Source organism: Rhinolophus sinicus, chromosome 1 (assembly GCF_057876585.1).
Source record: "Rhinolophus sinicus isolate RSI-liver-muscle chromosome 1, RSI-T2T, whole genome shotgun sequence".
Classification (NCBI taxonomy): Eukaryota; Metazoa; Chordata; class Mammalia; order Chiroptera; family Rhinolophidae; genus Rhinolophus; species Rhinolophus sinicus.
This window is the reverse complement of record NC_142501.1, coordinates 72,943,198-72,963,250: the sequence shown is the minus strand read 5'-3', so window position 1 is coordinate 72,963,250 and position 20,053 is coordinate 72,943,198. Positions and strand designations below refer to the sequence as shown.

The 20,053-nt window shown below is 36.3% G+C and overlaps 1 pseudogene; it reads left to right on the top strand.

The window, feature by feature from the left end:
* Positions 1-3,917: 3,917 nt before the first annotated feature.
* LOC109460036 (MKI67 FHA domain-interacting nucleolar phosphoprotein-like) lies at positions 3,918-4,842 on the top strand (annotated as a pseudogene).
* The last annotated feature ends 15,211 nt before the right edge of the window (positions 4,843-20,053 follow it).

Sequence of the window (20,053 nt, the reverse complement as noted above, 5' to 3'; positions counted from 1 at the left end):
TCTCAAACCTGTGGAAAGAACTGGATCCTTGAATCCAAGAAGCAAACAGAACACCTAATTACCTCAATCCAAAAAGGCCTTCTCCAAGGCACATTATATTTAAACTGTTTAAAATTAATGACAAAGAAAGAATCCTTAAGGCAGCCAGCGAAAAGAAGATGGTAACCTACAAAGGAAAGCTCATTAGCTTATCATCAGATTTTTCAACAGAAACTCAACAAGCCAGGAAGGAATGGAATCAAATATTCAAATTACTGAAAAGGCAAAATTAGCTGCCAAGAATAATATATCCTATAAAGATATCCTTTAGATATGAAGGAGGAATAAAGATCTTTCCAGATACACAGAAGCTGAAAGGAATTTTCAACCACAAAGTCTGCATTACAGGAAATACTGAAGGAGGTTATTCTACCTGAAACAAAAAGACAAAAGGATACAAAACTATGAGTAAGATTTCTAACAGACATACAAAAGAAGGAAATGACAACCCTACACAAAATAAGACACTATACACTTAAACACAACACAAAAGGTAAATGAGATAAAAACATAAAAAAAGAAAAAGAAGAAACGTTGCTACTGCAACTCAGAAATCAACTCACAGCATAAACAGGGATAATTTGTGACAACAAAAACATAAAAGTGGAGGGAACGAAGGTCTGAATTTGCAAAAGGGAAAGAAGATAGGAAGAATGCTGAAGAAAAAGGACTACTGTATATATGAAACTTTGTTTTACATAAACTTAATGGTAACCACTAAAAAACAAACAAAACAAAAAATCCAGAACTGAGACACATAATGTAAGAAAGAGGAAACAGAAGGAAAAAAACCATATAATACCACCAAACTCATATAATAGACAGAAACAAAAAGGCAAAGAAACAATGGAGACACCGAGCTACCAGAAAACAAAAGATAAAATGTCTATAGGAAAGCCTTATATATCAATAATCACCCTCAACGTAAATGGACTGAACTCACCACTAAAAAGGCACAGAGTAGAAGACTGGATCAAAACACAAAACCCAATCATATGCTGCCTGCAAGAGACACCTCTTAGCTACAAGGACAAATACAGCCTCAAAGTGAAAGGGTACAAAAACGATACTCCAAGCAAATAGCATCCAGTGGAAAGTGGGTGTAGCCACACTTGTATCAGATGAAACAGACTTCAGGATAAAAAACGTAACAAGAGACAAAGATGGACATTTCATAATGATAAAGGGGGCAATACAACAGGAAGACATAATACTTATCAATACATATGCCCACAATCAGGGAGCACCAAAATATACAAAGCAACTACTAACAGAACTAAAGGGAAAAACTGACAAAAACACAATTATAGTAGGGGATCTAAATATGCCATTGACAGCTATGGATAGATCATCCAAACAGAAAATCAGTAAGGAAATATCAGCCTTAAATGACACATTAGAGCAAATGTACATAATTGACATTTACAGAGCACTTTATCCTAGAACATCAGACTATACATTTTTTTCTAGTGCACATGGAACATTCTCAAGGATAGACCATATGCTAGACACAAAACTAGCCTCAGCAAATTTAAGAAGATTGAAATCATACCAAGCATATTCTCTGACATCAAGGCTTTGAAATTGGAGATCAACTGCAAAAAGAAAGCAGGAAAAACCACAAATACATGGAGATTAAACAACATGCTATTAAGAACAACTGGGTCAAAGAAGAAACAAAAGGAGGGATCGAAAGATACATAGCAACAAAGGAGAATGAAAATACATTGCATCAAAATTATTGGGATGCAGCAAAAGCAGTTTTCAGAGGGAAATTTATATCATTACAGGTGTATCTCAAGAAACATGAAAAATCCCAACTAAACAACCTAATAATAGTTCCTGAAGAACTAGGAAAAGAAAAACAAATGAAACTCAAAGTCATCAGAAGGAAGGAAATAATAACAATTAGAACAGAACTGTCTTTGAAAACTCTGTCAAATTAACCAACTGGCATATTTTTGCAATACAAAATGTCACCCATTCAACCATAGGGATAAAGGGATTAACAGTAGTGTCCTCATCTACTGCATGAGGGAAGTTCAGTGATGTTATACAAAAAGCGTCATGGGTTTTTACTTATGAGGGATCCATGCTCAGTTTGACTCCAAACAGGAAGACCTTTTGTATTAGAAATATTTCCTCTCATCATGACAGCTGAATGGCCAGAGGAACACAGGATCCATTCCTATAGGGGAATGGAAATCCAGAACATTCATGTTAGAGTGACTGAACTGCAGAATTAGCCAGTCCTTCTCACCTTCAACGAGTAAAGGTTCTGATGTACCAGTACTATAAGAATGATAACAGTTTATTCTTTGGGATTTTCTTTTTAATACATAGGGTAAATAAAATGAGATGTGTGGAAATGTTTTGTAAAATGCAAAAGGGAAAGAGATGTAGCATTTATTGAACACTCACCAAGTGCCGGGCAGCACATGTGAAAGATACAGTACGTAGCACAGGCATGTTCTTGGATCTCTGCTCATTGCACTCTGTGGGAACATCCAACCAGAATGTTAGTCACCCTCGCTTTTCCTTTATGTAGAGGAAGACATTCACATTTGAATGCTCAGACTTGCTATTAAGGGCATTCTCTGCTGTTTTCCTACATTGAAAGTGGTTACATAGGAACTTACTGGCTCTTTATTATTTTTTAATGACTTTACTACGACTACATTTCAAAACTGTTTTTTCTACTCTTCTTAAGTTGTGGTATTTCAATTAAATTAATTTTATTACTTAATATCTCTCTCTCCATCTTAAAAAAGGGATAGGAATTCTCATTCCAATGGGGGAAAGTAGTTGCCCCAAGAAGGAGAGCCCCTCAATGGAGAAAAGACAGCCTGTCCAATAAGTGATGCTGGGTAAATTGAATATTCACATGTAAAAGAATAAAACTAGACCTTTATTTTACACCTCTCACAAAAATTAATTCAAAATAGATTAAAGACTTAAACATAAGAACTGAAACCATGAAATTCTTAGAAGAAAACATAGGATATGGGTCTTGGCAATAATTTTTTAGATCTGACACCTAAAGCACAAGCAATAGAATGAGAGAAAAAAGTGGAACTATATTAAACTAAAAAGCTTATTTCTGCACAGCAAAAAAACCAATCAACAAAGTTAAAAAAAAAACAACCTATGGGATGGGAAAAATATTTGCAAAACATATATCTGATAAGGGGTCAATATGCAAAATATATAAAGAACTCACACAATTCAATAGCGGGGGAAAAAAGCAATAATGCTATTAAAAATGGGCAAAAGACTTTAATAGATATTTTTCTAAAGAAGATATACAAAAGGCTAACAGGTATATGAAAAGATGTTCAATGTCACTAGTCATTAGGGAAATACAAATCAAAATCACCTCCCACCTGTTAGAATGGTCATCTTCAAAAAAACAATCAATTAAATGCTGGCAAGGATATGGAGAAAAGGGAAACTTGTACACCGTAATTGAGATTGTAAACTGGTTAAGTCACTATGGAAAACAATGTGGAAGATCCTCAAAAAAATTGAAAACAGAACTATATGATCCAGCAATTCTACTTCTGGGAATATAGCCAAAGGAAACAAAAACACTAAATCAAAAAGATACCTGCACCCCAGTGTTCATAGCAGCATTATTTACAGTAGCCAAGATATGGAAACGTAAATGTACATCTACAAATGAATAAATAAAGAAGTTGTGATATATGTAGTAAAACATTATTCAACCATAAAAAAAAAAAAAAAGAAACCCTGCCATTTGTAGACAACATGGATGAAACTTGAGGGTGTTATGCTAAGTGAAATAAGTCAGACAGAGAAAGACAAATACTGATTTCTGGAATTGCTGCATGGAGCTCCTATGCTTGGACCCTTTTGGCATGGTGGTTTTTGCAGGCCCAGCCAAGCCACTCCTGGCCCTGAACCCGCAGGAGGATGCCAAGTTTCACAAGTTGGTGGCTCAGGTTTGCCGACGTGCAAGCAAGAAACAGAAGCAAGAAAAAGAAAATTTACTCCTGGAGTAATCTATGTGGGCCACCTACCTCCAGCGCTTTATGAAACCCAGATCCAAGCATATTTCTCCCATTTCAGCACCATTATGAGATTCGGACTGTCCAAAAGTAAAAGGACTGGAAATAGCAGGAGCTATGCCTTCGTGGAGTTTGAATCTGAAGATGTTGCCAAGAAGTGTCATGGTAACCACCTGAGAAAGTACATGAAGAACTTTTTAGAGAGTGGCATGTTCCATTTAAGCCATCATATCCAGCAATGAAATCGTATAATTAGAACCGGACACGTCTTCAAAAGCTAGGGATGGAGGAGTGCTTTAAAAAGAAAGAAAAATTACTCAGGAAGAGATTAGCTAAGAAAGGCATTGATTATGGTTTTCCTTCATTGATTTTACATAAAGAGGAGAAAAAGCAATGCATCAAACACTGATCTTTGGAAATCTAAAAAAAGCCTGGAAGAAGAAGAAGAGGAAAAGGAAGAGGAAGGGGTAAGGGAAGAGGAAGGGGAAGGAGGAGGAGGGGGAGAGAGGAGGACAAAGGTGGAGGAGGAGGATGAGGAGGAGAAGGTTCAGTTGCTCCTAACACTCCTGAGAAGACTGTGGACAGCCAGGGCCCCCACCAGTTTGTACACCAATATTTTTGGAGAAAAGAAAATCTGAAGTGCCTGAAATGAAAGATGATGATAAAGATAATGAAATAGTTTTCAAACAGCCCTTATCTGGCATAAAAGAAGAAACAAGAGACTGAAACACCTACACATTCAAAGAAAAAAAGACGAAGAGACAGCAGTCGGTGATTCTCAAGGTATTGCATACAATACTTCTGGAAAATGTGATTTTACTGTGAGGGCTGATTTTGTATTTAACCAGATACAATGGAATGCAACTGTTGACAAGATTATCTGAAGAAACACTGTTCACGTCAGTAAGGAAAGCAGCCAGTGATTTTGCCTTGCCCCTCGCTGAGTCCATACCAGCTTGCAGTACCCAGGCTCACGCTCGCTTTGTTCCCGTCTCTTCTAGTTTTCTTTACAGATCTCATAGCTGTCTGTAGGTACTGCCTGGATAGAAGGCTCACCATTAACTACAGGTTTAAGTACTAAACTGCAGTCTTTGCTGTTACCATCAAATAAAGAAATAGAGTCTTAAAAAAAAAAGAAAGAAAAACAAATACTGTATGATCTCACTTATATGTGGAATCTTAAAAAACAAAAACGAAAAAAAACTCATGGAAAAGAGATCAGATTTATAGTTACCGGAGGTGAGGGGTGGGATTGGGGAATTGGAGGAAGATGGTCAAAGGTACAAACTTCCAGTTGTAAGATAAATAAATACTAGGGATGTAATGTACAGCATGATGACGATAGTTAACACTGCTGCACGATGTATAGGAAAGTTAAGGGAGGAAATCCTACGAGTTCTCATCATAAGGAAGATGATTTTTTTTTCTTTTTTTGCTTTCTCTTTTTATTTTATTGATGAGAAGATGAATGCTAACTGAACTTATTGCAGTAATCACTTAATATGTGTAAGTCAAACCATGATGCTGTATACCTTAAACTTACACAGTGGTCATATCTCGATAAAACTCAAAGAACAAAAAAGGAGAGCGCCCAAGCACAAGCCTTTCCTAAGATAGGTCTCCTAAGCAGGCATTAAATCAAACTCTGGATACAATCATATTGCAAAGACCAACAGACCTTATTAAAAGGCACTATTTCCTGTTTATTTTGTGAAAAGAAAAAGGGCGGAAGGCAAATAAATACTTTAGCCGGATAGAGGAGAAGAAACAAGGACTTTGAAACCACACAGGGCCTGGTTTCAAATGTCGTTCTATCACTTCCTGTTTGACCTTGGGGAAAGTTACTTAACCTCTTTGCACTTTGATTTCTCTTATGGAAAACCAAATAATAATATCTAAGGGCTGTTGTGAGGATTAACTGACATGAAATTTAGCATAAGAAATAACACAAAAATCATTCAGTTATATATATGTATATATATATATATATATATATATATATATATATATATATATATATATATATTTATATTTATATTTATAAGAATTGTCTTTGTGATATATGGAACACAGAAAAGCTACAGATTCCTGCTAGATTTGTCTAGAGAGAAACTACAGGTAATTAAAATAGTGACTGTATTTTTCATTTACCACTTTACATTTTACTGTAAAGAGAGAATATAAAGCCAGTCCAGATATAACCACAATCTTGTAATATCTGTTAGGTTCCAGTTTTTTAAGTGCTATAAAATTAGTGCCCCCCTTGATGGGGGAACTAATTAGTCATATAGCCACTTATATGACTAACAAGTAGAGAACTGAAGTCATCATCTTGCCTCATACAAACCTTTCCTTTTTCTGACTTCCTGATTTCTTTGCATAGCATCACCTTTCTCCCAGTAACTCATGCTTGAAACTAATCATTTTTGACAACCACTTCTCCAGCACCAACACCTACTGATCTTGCTTCTGCATTGTTCTCAAAATCTATCTCACCCATCTCCATTGCTAGGTCCACCACCCTAGTCCACGCCTCCAACCTAGTTTTTTTGCCTCAAGTCTCTTTTCTCCACGAAATTATTTTCATCTGTAGTTGCCAAATAAATCTTAAGTAAATAATGCTTCGATTATTGAGGCTGTTTGCCCTCTCCTTCTGTTCAAACGTCTCTAGTAGCTCTCCAGGGCTTAGCAAATGAACTCCAGTCATTTGACACCTTCCACAAGCTGACCCTACACTGCCTTTCTGGCTTTGTCTTTAATTACTCTATTATCTGCATTGTCCTTGCCTGTCCCTAAGAAGTTAACTTTTGGGTTTTTTTTACCTCCATAAATCTATTATTTTTTATATTTTGAAAAGCCTACACTCTCATTGCAGTTGTTCAAATCCTATCACCCTTTAAGGCCACAAGCTAATGTCATCTCTCTAGCAGATGAAATAGTAGGTTTGCAGAAAATTCATTTTGAAACCAATGAATGTAACACATTAATTAAATCAATCATTCAATGAATGTATAAATAGAATTATAAATGAATGAAATAAAATTCTGCCCTGCCTTGAGGTTGATTGCTGGCAAAAACATCCAGAATTAAAATGGAATCATTAGAAGATTAGTGCGGTGTTTGATTAGGTCGATAAAAATAGAGGCAAGGAATTCTTACCTTGACAGGAAGAAAGGGGGATTAGAAATGGAAAACTGAGCTAGAACCCAAAACAGAATATGGTGGGTCAGGATTATCAACAAGTGGAAAAGGTCAGTGAAAGAGCAGTGGGGCCAGGATTGGTTTAACAGCACAGGCTCCTCCCAGAGGAAAATTGTGTGAAAAAATGGATTACTATCACTTAGGACTGAGCTCTGCTCTTGACCAGTGATTCTCAAAATGTGGTCTGCAGACCCCATGGAGTCTCTGAGAACCTTTCAAGTAGCTGCAAGGTCAATGGTCAGCACTATTTTCATGATAATACTAAGACATTATTTGCCTTTCTCACTGTGTTGACATTTGTACTATGATACAAAAGCAATGGTGGGTAAAAATGCTGGTGCCTTAACAGAAATGATGGCAGTGATACCAAACTGTACCAGCAGTCATTGTATTCTTCATTGCCATATACTCACAGGGGAAATAAAAAAGAGTTTCATTTATGAATATGCTCAATCAAATAGTAATAATTTTTTATTTTATTGACTCTGAACCCTTGATTACGTGTCTTTTAAAAATTCTGTCAGACAAAATGCATAAAACATTCCTGCTACATACAAAGCACAATGGTTGTCTCAAGTAAAAGGATTTATGTGATTGAGTTCTGAGTGGATCAAGCCACTTTTTGTATGGAACACTATTTTTACTTGAAAGAATGATAAACTACAGTTATTCAGACTTGGGTATTTGGCAGATATCGTCTCAAAACTTAGTGAAGTAAGTCTATCACTTCAATGAAAACGACTTACCGCCTTTGTTGTTAAGGATAAAATTTGAGCTTCCAAGAAAAATTTAGAATTTTGGAAAACTTGTATCTACCCCTGAGTTTGACAATTTTCTAATTCTTAAGGACTTTGGTGATGAGATTAGCAGTGATATTAATGAACGTGAGTTTTGGCTATTTCAAAATGAAATGTGTCAGCATTTGGAAGATACGCATAACTCGGTGAGCCTCTATTTTCCAAGTGACCAATGTATGACATTACAAAATAATGCATGGATAAAAGGTCCATTCGAAGTTCAAGGTGCACTACAATATACCAATAGATTTTAATACAGAATACAAATGTGTCCATCCATATGTTTTCAGATTCCACCTGCTACTAACCTTTAAGAAACGATCACTTGTAGGGTGTTGGTGGCATGATATCAAAGATCAATATTGACAATTATCTTTTTAAAAATGCTACTTCCTTTTCCAATTACATATGTATGTCAGGCTGGGTTTTCTACATTTATTTCAACCAAAACAACGTATCGGAACAGATGGAATACAGAAGTAGATATAAGCATCGAGCAGTCCTCTATTAAGCAAGACATTAAAAAGATGAGCAAAAATGTAAAACCAATACCACTCTTCTCACTAAATTATTCTGGAAAATACAGTTAATTCTCATGAAATATGTGTTATGTTAAAATATAACGGATTTATTATTTAAAAATTTTAAAGGAATCAATAAACTTTTTTAAAATGATCAGTTTTCCTTTCTAATATGGTAAATATCAACAAATATAATCCACAGAAACAAAAGCTCTTTGGAATTCACCATAGTTTCTAAAAGTGTAAATGGGCCCTGAGACCAAACATTTAAGAACTGCAGCCCTCAACAGCCCCACTCCAGGGCAGCCTTCTTAGGCCTGTTGGGAAACAGAGGGTAGTTATACTGTATAAGTGGCTGTGTTTCCTTAGTCCAAAAATTGTTCAAATCTATTTTGGGTCTAAATAGCAGATAATCTGAGAGTCAGATGAAGTTAGGTTTACCTGCCTCCCCTGTTTATTGATGTCTGATCCAAACTTTTGCTTTAGTGACTCAGAGTTCTGATGCCTTCACCTCAAGGTGGCCTCTAGAAGACAGAGTAGGGCCTGAGCTTAATGGCAATTGAACCCCCCAGACTAGCTGTAATGTGTGGATTTGAGTGCTGAGGTCCTAGGTTTGTTCTTCTGAATCATGCCTTTTCTAGTTAACAAAACTACAGCTAGCTTCACTATGGTTAGATAATCAGGTGGTCTAAACTCACAATCTGTATCATTCACTAGAATGGGAGTGGAGAGTATGGGATGCAAGGAACTAGGGTGTTTATTTTGATTTAGAAGAGGAGAAACTGGTGAAATATGGGGTAGATGTAGAAAACAGAGAGAAGATGCAGTTTTATTATTTTGATGGTGGGAAGGGGGCCCAAGAAGAGATCAGATAATGTTTAGATAGTTTTAGAAATGAGATTTCATAAATAGCCCCAAGTTTATTTTCGTCTCTTGTTTAAAAGAGTTTCTCTAAGTTGGATTAGCCCTTGGGGACTGCTTCAATTTGATGAATGAGCATCTACAGGTCAGTTTAATGGCTTGTAGTTCCCTGAATTAGTTGTGCATGGATACAGTATAGTAAGCGAGATGAAGGACATGGAAAACATAGTTTATGTGAAAGGGAGGGTTTGACATTAAAAAGTAGAGAGCTATATTATTGTTATAGGGGAATTCAATAATGAAAAGGAAAAACAGTCAAATTATTTGTGTTGATTGTAGGCAATGGTCCTCTCAATCAGACAAAGTTAATAAAGGAAAAACAAATGTTGACCAAAAAGGTAAAAAAAAAAAAAAAACACTGACAAAAACAGGGTGCAAATGGGAAGGAAGGATCACTCTTTCTTAAGAGAAATAGACCAAATTAGGGCTGAGTTGTACCAAATTTGTAAGTGTCAAAAACACTCTAAATTGAGACCCTGTCGTGGTCACCAGCCCATTCCACCATTCCCAGTCTTTCTCTTGCTCTACTTTGAATCACAGGATATGACCAGTTTAAACTATATTTCTCAGTATACTTTGCCAATTGACTTCTGGTTAGGTTAAGCCGATAGAAAGCTCTGGTGGGAGATTGGAGGGAAGAATGAGGGGAGAAGCATCTCACCACTGAAAAGGAGGTAAGGTGAACCATCATATACAACACTTGGGTAACTCGGAAGGCTGCCAGTTTTGAGTGGACTCAGAAAAGGAGATAGTTCCTGGGTACAATTACTATTTATCTACGGACCTGTGAAACTTGTTCTGCTGAATCATACCCTTCCTAGTTAATAAAACTCCAATTATCTTCACTATAGTTAGATGACCAAGTGGTCTAAACTCTCACAATCTGTAGCATTCACGAGAATGGGCGTTATCTGCTTCCAACATACCCAATATTCAATGGTGGGACAGATACAGTATAATGGCTACAGATATTCCAGTTCAAAAAGGGGGGAATGGAAGATAAAAAGGAGTCCCTGGGCTCATAGCAGTTTTGAGTTTTGAGATACAACTAGGTGAATGTTGGGAGTTTCTTGATTAGGTTCTTTGGATTGAGAATAATCCTCACTGCTCTTAGCTCTGCCCTCTGGGTTATTAGTTCAGCCTCTGAGTCATCCTTCCTTTTTCATGGAAGTTAGCATGTGTTCGCAAGTGAGTAGGTTTATCAGCCTACGTCTTGCCAGTAAAATTTGGTGGTCTGACAGCCTCCTTTTGTTTTGTACTCTCTCTGTCTATCCTTCTCATCCCAAACTGGCATTGTTTCTACGAAATAAATTTCTCTTCGTGTATTTCAATGGGGTTCACTCCATTAGACAAAAACCACACAATCCACAGATTGTTTCACAATGATCCCATCTCTATCTTTGTCTCCTGCTGAGAGCAGAAAGCTGAGAAACAGCACCTTTCAACTTCTTAGAGGCCCAGTGCTTTGAGTCAGAATATCTGAGGCATACCCATAATCTCTTGAAATGGCCCGGTGTATGACTAAACATCCTGACCTTTTGATCTCTTTGAGGTTTTAACAAAAGGTGATAGAGTTACTCCCTGGGCCTTTTCTCTAGAACAGGCTTTCCTGACAGTGTTCAGAAGCCATGTCCTAGTGTATTTTTTATCATCTGGGGAAGACGAAGATTTTCAAAATCATCAAGTTCTGATCTTTATTTGTTTAACAATTCTTCCCTTAAACTCTTTCTCTTTTCTTTCATTTTACTATAAGTAGCAAGAATAAACAAGTTGTTACCTTCAACACTTCACTTGGAAATCTCCTTAACTATATAACCAAGTACATCACTTACAAGTTCCGCTTTCAACATAATTGCAGGAGATGATTTGACTAAGTTTTCTGCCACTATATAACCAGGATTCCCCTTCCTCTAGTTTCCACTAACATGTTCCTCACTTCCTTCTGGCCCTCAAGAAATGTCTTCAGTGTCCACATTTCTACTGATAGTCTGGTCATGGTGATTTAGGCTTCCTCTACGATGTTCTTCACTGTTCTTCTAGCCTCCACTGGCTGCTCAGTTCCAAAACCACAGACACATTTTTAAGAATGTGTTACAATAGCACCCCACTTCTAGGTACCAAAATCTGTATTAGTTTTCTATTTCTGTGTAACAAGTCCCATATATTTAGCAGCTTAAAACAATACACATTTATCTCTGTTTCTGTCAGTCAAGAGTCTAGACACAGCTTAATTGGGGTTTCCACTTTTGGGTCTTTCCAGGCAGCAGTAACTGCGTTGGTTGGACTGAGTTCCCACCTGGAGGCTCAACTAAAGAAGAATCTGCTTCCAAACTCTCTCTCTTTCTCTCTCTCAGGTTGTTGGCAGAATTAATTTCCTTGCAGTTGTAGGAAAGAGAGTGTCAGAGGTTTTTGCAGGCTGTCAGCCAAAGGCTGTCACCAGCTTCTAGAGGCCATCTAAGGTCCTTGTCACATGGTACTCTCCATAGGCAGTTCACAACATAGCAGCTTGTTTCTTCAAAGCCAGCAGGAAAGTGAGAAAGAGTAATTCTAGTAGCAGAGTGTACTCTTCGATAATATAACATAATGATAGAAGTGACGTATCCTATCCCATCCGCCATATAATGTAATGTAATTACGGGAGTAACAGTCTCATTACCTTTGCCATATTCTATTGGTTCTACCTATATTCAGGAGCTTAAGGAACAGCATTAATACCAGAACGTAGGGATCACTGAGAATTATCTTAGGATCTATCTGCCACCCTGAACAATGAGGGATGGAGACAAATGGATAAATGCTCCCCTCTTCTTCACTCAGGAAGCCAGTTTGAGATTAATTCTAAACAACTAATCAAAGATCTACAAAAACAAGGCCTAGTTGCCTATAGCAATGTCTAAATTGATAATGTGCTCTTGCATTGGCTTTCCTTCCTTCCATGTTTTAGTTTCCCAATTCTCCACTCTTATTCATTGGGATCCCTTCACCAAATCAAGTACCTGCACATAAATTATTGTCTCAGACTCTAATTTCTTGGAGGTTAAGATGAAGGATTGAGTAAACCTATATAAATGGTACATTATGAAATAGGAGGGATATTAAGCAGAAGGTTCTCCTCCCCACAGAATTATGCCCCACCCCTCTTCTCCATATAATTTCTCTAGAGTATCTTTAATGAAGCAATGCCAAAACTCCGTGTAAGAAAGCACACAAAAGGATTCCAAAATACAGTATCTGAACTCTCTCCTTCATAAAGCCAGAACTCTCCCTGGATACTAGATGGGGCTAGGCTGGCAAGTGAGCTCAATTAGTTTCTGTTGTAGAGAGAACTTTATCAAATATGAACCTGCCAGAGCTTGACAGCTCAAAAAGAGCAACAGAAGTATTTGAGTATAAAGGAGAGAACTACTAAAGAACATGTATCATAAAATATCAGTGTCTTCAGTTGTCTCTATTTTCATGGCGTCCGACTACCATTCACTCTACTCTGGTTGAGTGACTATCATTCAGTCTACTTTGGCCAAGGTATCTGTCAAACCAGAAAGATGAAATGAGATGACTGTTCAGATCACATGTTTGGGGGTGGGGGCAGGGAGGGAATCACAAAGAAAGGAAAACCATGACACGGGAAAAGTGTTATAAGGAAAACCGTATCTGGCTGGGAAGACGGACTTAAGTCAGACATCTAGCACAGCGAATTATTATAACCCTCACATAAAATTTCTAAAATGATTGTCTTGAGATTACACTGGCTACATGGTCAGAGTCCTCATTTCTTTTTTTTTTTTTTTTCCGGGGGGGCGGCGTTGGTGCTGTTTGAAATGTCTAAAGATAGGTGGTTACCATTTTGTTGAGTGTGTGGTATGTACAGGTCCAGCGCTGAGTTCATTGCTTTGTATGTCATTTCACAACATCTTTATGAGGATAAATGCTATTATTATCCTTTCCCCTAAGTATGAGGAAACTGTTCACCTCAGTTAGGATGTTGAGTAACTTGCCCAAGGTCACACAGCTAGTAAATGCCAGAGCCAAGACCCAAGCTTCTGTCCGCTGACTTCAAGTTAAGGCCTTTGACGATTGTATCACCTGGTTGCCTCAAGCTTCAAGATAGGGAATCTCAAAAAAATTTTTTGATGTTTAAAAAGAATTTAAGTTTTTCCATATCTCATTTCAGTCTCTTCAACTAGTGAGCTTAAAAATGAATGTTCTTCTCTGGAAAATGCAAACTAATTTACAGTGACAGCATATGAATGGTTTGTTGAGGATAAGAGAGGGTTGGGAGGGGCAGGAGGAGGAGGAGGAAGGAAACACAAAGTGGCAGGCAAAAACTTTAGGGAGTGATAAATATTTTCACTATCTTGATTGTAATGATAGGTTCACAGTTGTATACATATATAAAAACCGTATCAAATTATCTTTTAAATATGTGTAGTTTATTGAATGTCAATTGTACTTCGTATTACAGATGAGGAAGTAGGTATCAACAAGTTAAAGTGTCTTGGCCAAGATTAGCCAGAGAGGTGGTAGCAGAGACAGGACAAAAATACAATTTTTCAGATTTTTGGACAAGTCCTTTTTTTCCCCCTCTCAATTTGATGTTATTGTTACATGGTTTCAAAAGAACCTGAAGAGAAATGAAACATGACAGAGGATTGTGTTTAAGAAGAATTCTGGGTAAGCTTACATAAGCCAATTGAGCGCTAGAAATCCATCATGAATTTATTTAATGAAGAGGTTCAATACATCTTTTTAGAAGTTTGTCATCATATGCAAATCTACTGAGAACTATATATTTTCTAAAATTGTGTGACCAGCAGGGGGCAACTAAATGCTTCAGAAATAGCATGGTGTACAGGAGAACAAATTAAAATTGGAAACTTAGCATTCTCTTTTGGGTAGGAGAACTGGGTAGGAGAACATTTCAGAATTCCTTTTGAAATGATAATTGACGCCTCGCCACACATTCTCACAACACTGAAATTGTGAGGGTAATTATAATACTCCCCTAAGAAGACAGATTATAAGACCACAGACTAAGACCTATATGTAGCAGATTGTTTGGGTTGTTTTTGTTTTTTTCAGTCTACAAAGTTCTTTGCAAAAATCTATGCATTTTATAACCAATGAGTTTTTTTAAAAAAAAACTTATATAAAATATAATAAACATTAACTTATTTCTGTAGGTTATTCTAGGATTCTGCTATTTTCACACAACATTCTAAGATCAAAGTAAATACGGTTTGCACAGGATCTTGTTCTTAACCTAAAATTTAATAAAGTATCATTTCCTAATCTTCTTCTATAGAAACTAATTTTAAGGTTGTAGTATTAATCATGGTTCTCCAGAGAAAAGGAACCAACTATATATATATATCCCTTCCCTTTTTCTTCAACTCCAAAATCAAGCTAACATCAAAACCTATTAATTCTTTCTCCAAAACATAGCTCCATCCTAGTCTAGGCCACATTTAGCTCTTGCCTGGACTTTAGCCCTCATACTCTCTCTCTGCCTCTTCCTCCTTTGCCCTCCTCCAGGCCTCTACAGAGAAGCTACAGTGATCTTTCTAAAAAGCAAGTTTGGTCAGGTCATGTATCTGCTAAAAACAATCCAGTGGTTTCGCACTGCACTCTGAATAAAATCTTAAATTCTAACCATGCCATGTAGCCGCCTACAGGATCTGGTCTCTATTTACTTCTTCAGTTTAATGTCTAGCCATGCCTATTATACTCACCACAGCATATATTCAGATCTTAGCATAATTTGACTCTCAGAAGGCATTCAATAACTATTGAAAAATTAATGCATAAATAGAGATGATGACTTAAGTTTTAGAGATATTTGTGGTGACATGTCTAACTGGAGATTACAATAATTAATGATTATGCATATAATTATGTTGCACAGGAAAGAGGGCAAGGATAGAGATATAGATGATAGACTGAAAAGAATAAGAACACATGATTTATTCTCTCCTTTTTCTAGGAAGAAGATGTAGAGTGAAAAGAGAAGAGTGCTGGGTATGGAACTTGGGGGCAAGTAAAGAAAGTAGAGAAAGATAAACTTGCAAAGGAGACTGAGGAGTCAGAAAGATAGGAAGAAAACAGAGAGAATAGATGACAGAAAAACAAAAGAAAAAGAGAATTTCTGCCCACAGGCAAACAAGAAACACGTAAAGAAGTTGCCAATTGGTGATAACTGTTAGGTGGATTTAGTGCTAAGGTAGCCCTTGGGTAAGATGCGGAGACAAAAGAAATCAGCAGGCAATGAGAGGCTTTGAAGAACTAACCGGCTAGGCTGGTGCCCTTGTGCTTTCCATGCGGGAATGTACAGGCTCGTGACGGTGATGATTCAGAAGTTATATGTGGGCTCAGTAGGAAATAGTGATTTTTAAAAAATAAGCTTTTGTTATTATAAAAGCAGTATATGCATGATAGAAAGTCAGAAACTATATAGAAGCAAAACGGAAAAATAAAAACAACTGTATTTCTTATCCAGAGATTACCACTGTTAACAGCTTATTGTATATTTTTCCGTATCTTTATCTTTCCATATATATGCATATATGTATACATATACATATACATAAATATGCATTTTTTAACCAAAATGGTATCATATTTAATGTACATTTTTGTAACCTGTTTACTTTTTTTAAAATTACATTGAGGTCAATACATTTTCATTTTATCTAAAACCCAAATTCAGATTTTCCCATTAATCTTTACTGTGAAAGTTAGTAACTGAAAATAAAGATTATGTTTCCTTTTCTGTAGGAAACATATTTTAAGATAACCAAATAGTTTCATTTAAAGGCAAGCTCCAGTTTGCAGAATATAAAAGGAATTATGGAATTAGAATGATTTTTCAATTCTCAGAAATTATTGACTTGTGTACGGGTTTTCAACAAGTGTTAAAGAATGAGGTTTAAGTTTGAAGGGAAATTGGACATCTGTATAGTATCAAAATAATGTGATACAAATTACTTCCTAGTGAGAAATTTATAAAGTAGGGATGAGACTGCATTATCGTTAATTCAATTACCAGTTTAAACATCAATAATGGTGCATCAATCAAACAGCGTGAAAGATGCTATATAAAAATATACTTCATCACCTGTAAGTACTCTAGCCCAAAATGTTTAACTTGAAGCCATTAAGTCTTTACATCTCTTTCAAAGATATTAGCTTTCAAAAAGCCATTTTTACATTTATAAAAAATCATAGATAAAATGTTCTGGGTTGCTAAGCAACACCATGACGGCAGAAGAATAAGGAAATCTATGCATTACTGTATTGTGCTTAGAGATAAATTTTGTTTTACTCTGATTCGTTGTACTTAGTAAGTTTGGCAAGAGTGGATTGGTGTAGAGTGTTGACTCCATGTATTGCAAGAGGAGGTCTGGTTGGGAGTCTTGCTTAAATGGAAAACACAACTCTGAAATTGAGTCTAGCTCCTGGCTGCTGAAGAAGTGGCTTTCATTCTCACATCACATGTGAGTTCCTGATATTTGAATTGTATAAATTCTTAAATCTGTTTTCATGACCTGAGGTTAGGCCCATGTCTTCTGTAATTCTCAGAATTAGGGCAGTTGCTGCAAAAGCCTTAGTATCAATGGAAGATTCGTAGAGTGTATGGTCTGTGTGTCATTTTCTTATAACTGAGTCGAGTAAAAATACAGTTATTAATATCATGTAGAATGTAATATTCCCCCAAATAGTAATTATGACAGTTTATTTAAGAGTTCTTTAATTCTTATAACAACACAAAACAGATTTTTTTTTTTAAACTCCACTTTACAGATGAGAAAAAGAGCCTCGCTGAGGTTACACAACTAGTAAGTGATACTAGGACTAGGATTAAAACTGACATCTATCTGACTTATCGTTGGAGCTCAATCCCCTTACATTATACAATTTCAGTGAGTCAAATTTATATTAATGAACTTTGTAATATTGGTTGAAGTGATTTTGAGATTTTCTGTGGACCTAATAGTAATCCCCGCTAACCTAAGGGGGACATCTATGCATGAAATGAAAGGAGTTAGCTCTTGTCAAATATTAGCACTGAAGAAATAAAACATTAATAGAATACTTTCAATTTTTGCTTTCAGATAACAGTCAGTGCTATTCAAGGCAAAACCTGAACTTTTACTTGACATTTTTTGCTACTGTTTATGAATTTGACAGTTGTGCATTTGGAATCTGTTCAAATTCTATTTGTAACTGAATCACGTGAATGCCAAGGAGATCAGTACATCTGCTTCTTAGCATCTCTAGAGTAATCTGTACTTTGTGGAAAGCTTTATATAAATTTGAAAAGTTAATGTGCTTCATCTGATGTATTTAACACAGGTCATGTGATGTTAGCCTTTCATAGGGGCTTAAGGGAAGTTTGGAGTAAATAACAGCATAAGTTGCTTTTGAATTGAATACTTTTACTAAAAAAAAACACACACTATAGACATGATAAGGAGAAAATTATTACTATACATGGTTAAGGGTAGAAAATAGCAAGTTGTAGTTGTAGAGTACATTCCCATGGACCTGACCTACAGGTAGAGAAAAGAAAGTAACGAATTTGAATTTTTTTTCCTAAAGCAGAGGCACAGTTACAATTTACAGTATATGTCTCTAAGAAATAAGACATTGGAAAAAACACCATAATCACATGTTATCATACAGAAGACAATTAACAACAATTCTTTAATATCATGTTATGGCTAGTCAGTATTAAAATGTCCCTGCTGCCTCACTGATGTATTTTATAGAAGTGGATTGTTTGAATCAGAATCTAAAAAAGGTCCACACATTGCATTTGGTTATGTCTGATGAGTCTCTTTCAATCTATAACAGTCCCTCCTTTGTTTTTCCTTGCCTTTATTTGTTAAATAAAGGTAATTTTCTTCTAGAATTTTCCCTGTTCTTAGTTTAGCTCGTTGTATTCACATAGTGTACTACTTTTGTAATAATTTAAAGAAGGATTGTTAGGATGTAAATGATGTCAGGTCCAAGGCTATTGGTTGACAGAAGAAATAAGTTAGTGAGAAGTAATCAACAATGTGGGACCACCAGCGTGAAGTCTTTAGCCATCTCTGGAAAGGAGCTGACATTCAAAGACGAAGTCTTAAACAAAGGTGTGCCAACTCCAGTCTATTTCCAGGCGGGTGTTTTAGGGATTACAATTGGAGGAATTCGATTGGGAGTCTGGACTCACCTGTGCCTGTACAAATACCAGGCTAAAGCAAGGCTCCCATTGTGGCTTTAATTTTCATTTTTTCTGATGATTCGTGATGTTGAACATCTTTTCATACGTCTATTGGCCATCTGTATGTCCCCTTTGGAGAAATGTCTATTCAGGTCCTTTGCCCGATTTTTAATTGGATTGTTTATTTTTTTGGTGTTGAGTTGTGTGAGTTCTTTGTAAATTTTGGATATTAACCCCTTGTTGTATGTATCATTGGTGAATATCTACTCCCATTCAGTAGGTTGTCTTTTTGTTTCGTTGATGGTTTCCTTTGTGGTGCAAGAAACTTTTTTTAGTTTGATGTAGTCCCATTTGTTTTTCTTTTGTTTCCCTTGCCTGAAGAGATATATGAGAAAAAATATTACTAGTTGCAATGTCCAAGAGTTTACTGCCTATGTTTTCTTCTAGGAGTTTTATGGTTTCAAGTCTTACATTTAAGTCTTCAATCCATTTTGAATTTATTCCTGTATATGGAGTAAGAAGGTGGTCCAGTTTCACTTTTTTAGCATGCATCTGTCCAGTTTTCCCAATGCCATTTATTGAATATACTGCCTTTACCCCATTGTGTATTCTTGCCTCCTTTGTCATACATTAAATGACCAGATAGGCGTGGGTTTATTTCTGGGCTCTCTATTCTGTTCCATTGATCTATGTGTCTGTTTTTATGCCAGTAGCATACTTTTTTTATTACTATGGCCTTGTTGTATAGTTTTATCTCACACCTGTCAGAGTGACTATCATCAATAAATCAATAAACAAGTGTAGGTGAGGATATGGAGAAAAAAGGAACCCTCGTGCACTGTTGGTGGGATTGCAAGTTGGTGCAGCCACTATGGAAAATGGTTTGGAGGCTCCTCAAGAAGTTAAAAATAGAACAACCTTATGACCCAGCAATTCCTCTTCTGGGTATTTATCCAAAGAAATCAAAATACTAATTCAAAAAGATATATGTACCCCTATGTTCACTGCAGTGCTATTTACAATACCAAGATATGGAAGCAACCTAAATGCCCATCAATAGACAACTGGATAGAGAAGATGTGGTACATATAGATAATGAATATTACTTAGCTGTAAAAATATTAAATCTTACAATTTGTGACAACTTGGATGTTCCCAGAGGGTATTATGCTAAGTGAAATAAGTCAGACAGAGAAAGACAAATACTATACGATCTCACTTATGCGTGGAATCTAAAGAACAAAATAAACAAACAAACAGAAAACCCAGAAATATCTTTCTTGTTCCCCAGCCATCTTGGCAGCTGCTCTTGATTGGGGGCCATCCCGCACCTAAGGCAGGTAG